Source organism: Melanerpes formicivorus, unplaced genomic scaffold (assembly GCF_026170545.1).
Source record: "Melanerpes formicivorus ecotype bairdi unplaced genomic scaffold, bMelFor1.0.p_v2 SCAF_728, whole genome shotgun sequence".
Lineage (NCBI taxonomy): Eukaryota > Metazoa > Chordata > Aves > Piciformes > Picidae > Melanerpes > Melanerpes formicivorus.
Genome location: NW_027143080.1, coordinates 62501 through 68469, shown reverse-complemented (window position 1 = coordinate 68469; position 5969 = coordinate 62501).

The window sequence follows — 5969 nt, the reverse complement described above, 5'->3', positions numbered from 1 at the left end:
CACCCGCCCAGCCCCCCGCTGCCGCCCGGCGCTGCCCCGGCCGCTGCGCCCCGCCTCTCATCGCTCCCCCCACCCGGCAACCGGCCGCCGGGCACGGCAAGTCCCAGGGCAGGGAACAGGTGCTGCCGGGACCCCGTGCTGGCTGCCGGCTTCCCGGGGCTGCCCCGGGCACGGACAGGTCGCCCCCCCCGCCCCGGCGAATGTTCACCGAACCGGCTGCCGGCTGCCTTCGAGCACCCCCCCGCCCCCCGCCACTATCGTCCCCCCCGCCCCCCCTCCGCCTCCGCTGCCGCTTCTCCCCGCACCGCCTCCACTGCCTCCCCCCGCCGCCGGCGAACGAGTCGCCGGATCCGTAGGGTGCCGGGAGCCCGAACGGCGAGCGGCTCCGGCTGCTGCCGGGACCGCGGGGATTCGAGCCGGTCCGGCCGCGGCCGGGACCCCGTGCCGGAAGCCGGCATCCCGGGACGGCCCCGGGACGGCCCCGGTCGCCGGCCGGGTGACGTTCAGCGAAGCGGCTGCCGCCAGTCTTTGGGCCTCCCCCGTGCCGGGGCCGCGGGGCTTCGAGCCGGTCCGGCCGCGGCCGGGATCCCGGGCCGGACGATGGCTTCCCGGGCCGGTCCCGGTCGCCTCCCGGGTGACGTTCACCGAAGCGGCTGCCGGCTGTCTTCGAGCCCCCCCCCCCCCTCCGCCTCCGCTGCCGCTTCTCCCCGCACCCCCCTCCACTGCCTCCCCCCGCCGCCGGCGAACGAGTCGCCGGATCTGTAGGGTGCCGGGAGCCCGAACGGCGAGCGGCTCCGGCTGCTGCCGGGACCGCGGGGATTCGAGCCGCTCCGGCCGCGGCCGGGACCCCGTGCCGGAAGCCGGCATCCCCGGACGGCCCCGGGACGGCCCCGGTCGCCGGCCGGGTGACGTTCACCGAAGCGGCTGCCGGCTGTCTTCGAGCCCCCCCCCCCCCTCCGCCTCCGCTGCCGCTTCTGCCCGCACCCCCTCCACTACCTCCCCCCGCCGCCGGCGAACGAGTCGGCGGATCCGTAGGGTGCCGGGAGCCCGAACGGCGAGCGGCTCCGGCTGCTGCCGGGACCGCGGGGATTCGAGCCGGTCCGGCCGCGGCCGGGACCCCGTGCCGGAAGCCGGCATCCCGGGACGGCCCCGGGACGGCCCCGGTCGCCGGCCGGGTGACGTTCAGCGAAGCGGCTGCCGCCAGTCTTTGGGCCTCCCCCGTGCCGGGGCCGCGGGGCTTCGAGCCGGTCCGGCCGCGGCCGGGATCCGGGGCCGGACGATGGCTTCCCGGGCCGGTCCCGGTCGCCTCCCGGGTGACGTTCACCGAAGCGGCTGACGGCTGTCTTCGAGCCCCCCCCCCCCTCCGCCTCCGCTGCCGCTTCTGCCCGCACCCCCTCCACTGCCTCCCCCCGCCGCCCGCGAACGAGTCGCCGGATCTGTAGGGTGCCGGGAGCCCGAACGGCGAGCGGCTCCGGCTGCTGCCGGGACCGCGGGGATTCGAGCCGCTCCGGCCGCGGCCGGGACCCCGTGCCGGAAGCCGGCATCCCCGGACGGCCCCGGGACGGCCCCGGTCGCCGGCCGGGTGACGTTCACCGAAGCGGCTGCCGGCTGTCTTCGAGCCCCCCCCCCCTCCGCCTCCGCTGCCGCTTCTGCCCGCACCCCCTCCACTGCCTCCCCCCGCCGCCGGCGAACGAGTCGGCGGATCCGTAGGGTGCCGGGAGCCCGAACGGCGAGCGGCTCCGGCTGCTGCCGGGACCGCGGGGATTCGAGCCGGTCCGGCCGCGGCCGGGACCCCGTGCCGGAAGCCGGCATCCCGGGACGGCCCCGGGACGGCCCCGGTCGCCGGCCGGGTGACGTTCAGCGAAGCGGCTGCCGCCAGTCTTTGGGCCTCCCCCGTGCCGGGGCCGCGGGGCTTCGAGCCGGTCCGGCCGCGGCCGGGATCCGGGGCCGGACGATGGCTTCCCGGGCCGGTCCCGGTCGCCTCCCGGGTGACGTTCACCGAAGCGGCTGACGGCTGTCTTCGAGCCCCCCCCCCCCCTCCGCCTCCGCGGCCGCTTCTGCCCGCACCCCCTCCACTGCCTCCCCCCGCCGCCCGCGAACGAGTCGCCGGATCTGTAGGGTGCCGGGAGCCCGAACGGCGAGCGGCTCCGGCTGCTGCCGGGACCGCGGGGATTCGAGCCGGTCCGGCCGCGGCCGGGACCCCGTGCCGGAAGCCGGCATCCCCGGACGGCCCCGGGACGGCCCCGGTCGCCGGCCGGGTGACGTTCACCGAAGCGGCTGCCGGCTGTCTTCGAGCCCCCCCCCCCCCTCCGCCTCCGCTGCCGCTTCTCCCCGCACCCCCTCCACTGCCTCCCCCCACCGCCGGCGAACGAGTCGGCGGATCCATACCGTCCCGAGAGCCCGAGGCGGCGGCACCCAGTGCGGGTCCGGCCGAGGCCGGGACCCCGTGCCTGTCGCAGGCTTCCCGGGACGGCCCCGGGACGGCCCCGATCGCCTCCTGGGTGACGTTCACCGAAGCGGCTGCCGGCTGTCTTCGAGCCCCCCCCCCCCCTCCGCCTCCGCTGCCGCTTCTGCCCGCACCCCCTCCACTGCCTCCCCCCGCCGCCCGCGAACGAGTCGCCGGATCTGTAGGGTGCCGGGAGCCCGAACGGCGAGCGGCTCCGGCTGCTGCCGGGACCGCGGGGATTCGAGCCGCTCCGGCCGCGGCCGGGACCCCGTGCCGGAAGCCGGCATCCCCGGACGGCCCCGGGACGGCCCCGGTCGCCGGCCGGGTGACGTTCACCGAAGCGGCTGCCGGCTGTCTTCGAGCCCCCCCCCCTCCGCCTCCGCTGCCGCTTCTGCCCGCACCCCCTCCACTGCCTCCCCCCGCCGCCGGCGAACGAGTCGCCGGATCCGTAGGGTGCCGGGAGCCCGAACGGCGAGCGGCTCCGGCTGCTGCCGGGACCGCGGGGATTCGAGCCGGTCCGGCCGCGGCCGGGACCCCGTGCCGGAAGCCGGCATCCCGGGACGGCCCCGGGACGGCCCCGGTCGCCGGCCGGGTGACGTTCAGCGAAGCGGCTGCCGCCAGTCTTTGGGCCTCCCCCGTGCCGGGGCCGCGGGGCTTCGAGCCGGTCCGGCCGCGGCCGGGATCCGGGGCCGGACGATGGCTTCCCGGGCCGGTCCCGGTCGCCTCCCGGGTGACGTTCACCGAAGCGGCTGACGGCTGTCTTCGAGCCCCCCCCCCCCCTCCGCCTCCGCGGCCGCTTCTGCCCGCACCCCCTCCACTGCCTCCCCCCGCCGCCCGCGAACGAGTCGCCGGATCTGTAGGGTGCCGGGAGCCCGAACGGCGAGCGGCTCCGGCTGCTGCCGGGACCGCGGGGATTCGAGCCGCTCCGGCCGCGGCCGGGACCCCCGTGCCGGAAGCCGGCATCCCCGGACGGCCCCGGGACGGCCCCGGTCGCCGGCCGGGTGACGTTCACCGAAGCGGCTGCCGGCTGTCTTCGAGCCCCCCCCCCCCTCCGCCTCCGCTGCCGCTTCTCCCCGCACCCCCTCCACTGCCTCCCCCCGCCGCCGGCGAACGAGTCGGCGGATCCATACCGTCCCGAGAGCCCGAGGGCGGCGGCACCCAGTGCGGGTCCGGCCGAGGCCGGGACCCCGTGCCTGTCGCAGGCTTCCCGGGACGGCCCCGGAACGGCCGCGGTCGCCGGCCGGGTGACGTTCTCCGAAGCGGCTGCCGGCTGTCTTCGAGCCCCCCCCCCCCCTCCGCCTCCGCTGCCGCTTCTGCCCGCACCTCCTTCACTGCCTCCCCCCGCCGCCGGCGAACGAGTCGCCGGATCCGTAGGGTGCCGGGAGCCCGAACGGCGAGCGGCTCCGGCTGCTGCCGGGACCGCGGGGATTCGAGCCGCTCCGGCCGCGGCCGGGACCCCCGTGCCGGAAGCCGGCATCCCGGGACGGCCCCGGGACGGCCCCGGTCGCCGGCCGGGTGACGTTCAGCGAAGCGGCTGCCGCCAGTCTTTGGGCCTCCCCCCGTGCCGGGGCCGCGGGGCTTCGAGTCGGTCCGGCCGCGGCTGGGACCCCGTGCCTGTCGCAGGCTTCCCGGGACGGCCCCGGAACGGCCGCGGTCGCCGGCCGGGTGACGTTCACCGAGGCGACTGCCGGCTGTCTTCGAGCCCCCCCCCCCCTGCCGGAGCCGCGGGGATACGAGCCGGTCCGGCCGCGGCCGGGACCCCCGTGCCGGAAGCCGGCATCCCGGGACGGCCCCGGGACGGCCCCGATCGCCTCCTGGGTGACGTTCACCGAAGCGGCTGCCGGCTGTCTTCGAGCCCCCCCCCCTCCGCCTCCGCTGCCGCTTCTCCCCCGCACCCCCTCCACTGCCTCCCCCCGCCGCCCGCGAACGAGTCGCCGGATCTGTAGGGGGCCGGGAGCCCGAGGCGGCGAGCGGCTCCGGCTGCTGCCGGGACCGCGAGGCTTCGAGCCGGTCCGGCCGCGGCCGGGATCTCGTGCCGAACGTCGTCTTCCCGGGACGGTCCCGGGAGGGCCCCAGTCTCCTCCGGGGTGACGTTCACCGAAGCGGCTGCCGGCTGTCTTCGAGCCCCCACCCCTGCCGTGGCCGCGGGGATTCGCCCCGGTCCGGCAGCTGACGGTTCCCTGTGTCGGACGCCGGCTTGCCGGGACTGCCCCGGGACAGCCCCGGTCGCCTCCCGGGTGACGTTCACCGAAGCTGCTGCCGCCTGTCTTTGTCCCCCCCCCCCGTGCTCTCCCTCAGGCGGGAGGTAGACGTGCTCTCCCTCGGCGAGTAGACGTGCTCTCCCTCGGCGAGTAGACGTGCTCTCCCTCGGCGAGTAGACGTGCTCTCCCTGGGCGAGTAGACGTGCTCTCCCTGGGCGAGTAGACGTGCTCTCCCTGGGCGAGTAGACGTGCTCTCCCTGGGCGAGTAGACGTGCTCTCCCTCGGCGAGTAGACGTGCTCTCCCTCGGCGAGTAGACGTGCTCTCCCTGGGCGAGTAGACGTGCTCTCCCTGGTCGAGTAGACGTGCTCTCCCTGGGCGAGTAGACGTGCTCTCCCTCGGCGAGTAGACGTGCTCTCCCTGGGCGAGTAGACGTGCTCTCCCTGGGCGAGTAGACGTGCTCTCCCTCGGCGAGTAGACGTGCTCTCCCTGGTCGAGTAGACGTGCTCTCCCTGGGCGAGTAGACGTGCTCTCCCTGGGCGAGTAGACGTGCTCTCCCTCGGCGAGTAGACGTGCTCTCCCTGGGCGAGTAGACATGCTCTCCCTCGGCGAGTAGACGTGCTCTCCGCGGAGATCGCGCTTGTCGCCAAGGGGTCGCTGTTGCGCTCTGCCTCCGCCTACGTCATCGTACAAGCCGGCGTGATTTCTGCGACCTGCCGCTGGGCGGAGGTCGGCTGGTTGTGCGCTCGCGGAGCTGACGGCCCTCCAGTTCCGTATATGAGGGAACAAGCGACGCCGAGCACTCCCAGGGCAGCGCTGCCGAGCGGCTGCTCCAAGCCACCCGCCAGGCGGCTGGGCAGGGGTCCGTCTGGCTTCTCGGTGGCTTTCGCCCGGGTCAGAGAGGGGACCCGCGGGGCCGAACAAAGGCGCGGCGGTTTGGAGCGGCCGCTGGCGCACCCTCAGCGGTGTTGGATGGGTTTCGCTCGTCCGTGAGCCGGAGCCCAGCCCGGGCTCGGCAACGAAAGCGGGGAAAAGAAAAAAAGTTGACGAGTGGCTGGCGCCGGCCACTGCCGAAGTGTGGAACCCCCGAAGCGAAGTTTGCCCGGTGGGGCACGGGGGCAGAGAAAGCCGGGGAGACGTGGTGCCGGCGTCGGTCCCACCAAGAATGGAAAGCAAGCCCGTCCAGGCACGGCGAGAGAGAGCCCGGTAAGGGGCAGAGAGAGTTCCCAGCACTGGACCCTCTTCACGGGGGTTCCCCCCCATGGCCAAAGCCGCAGCCCGCGGGGGCACGGCATCTAAGGGAAAAGCCAGCGGCGGTGACTGG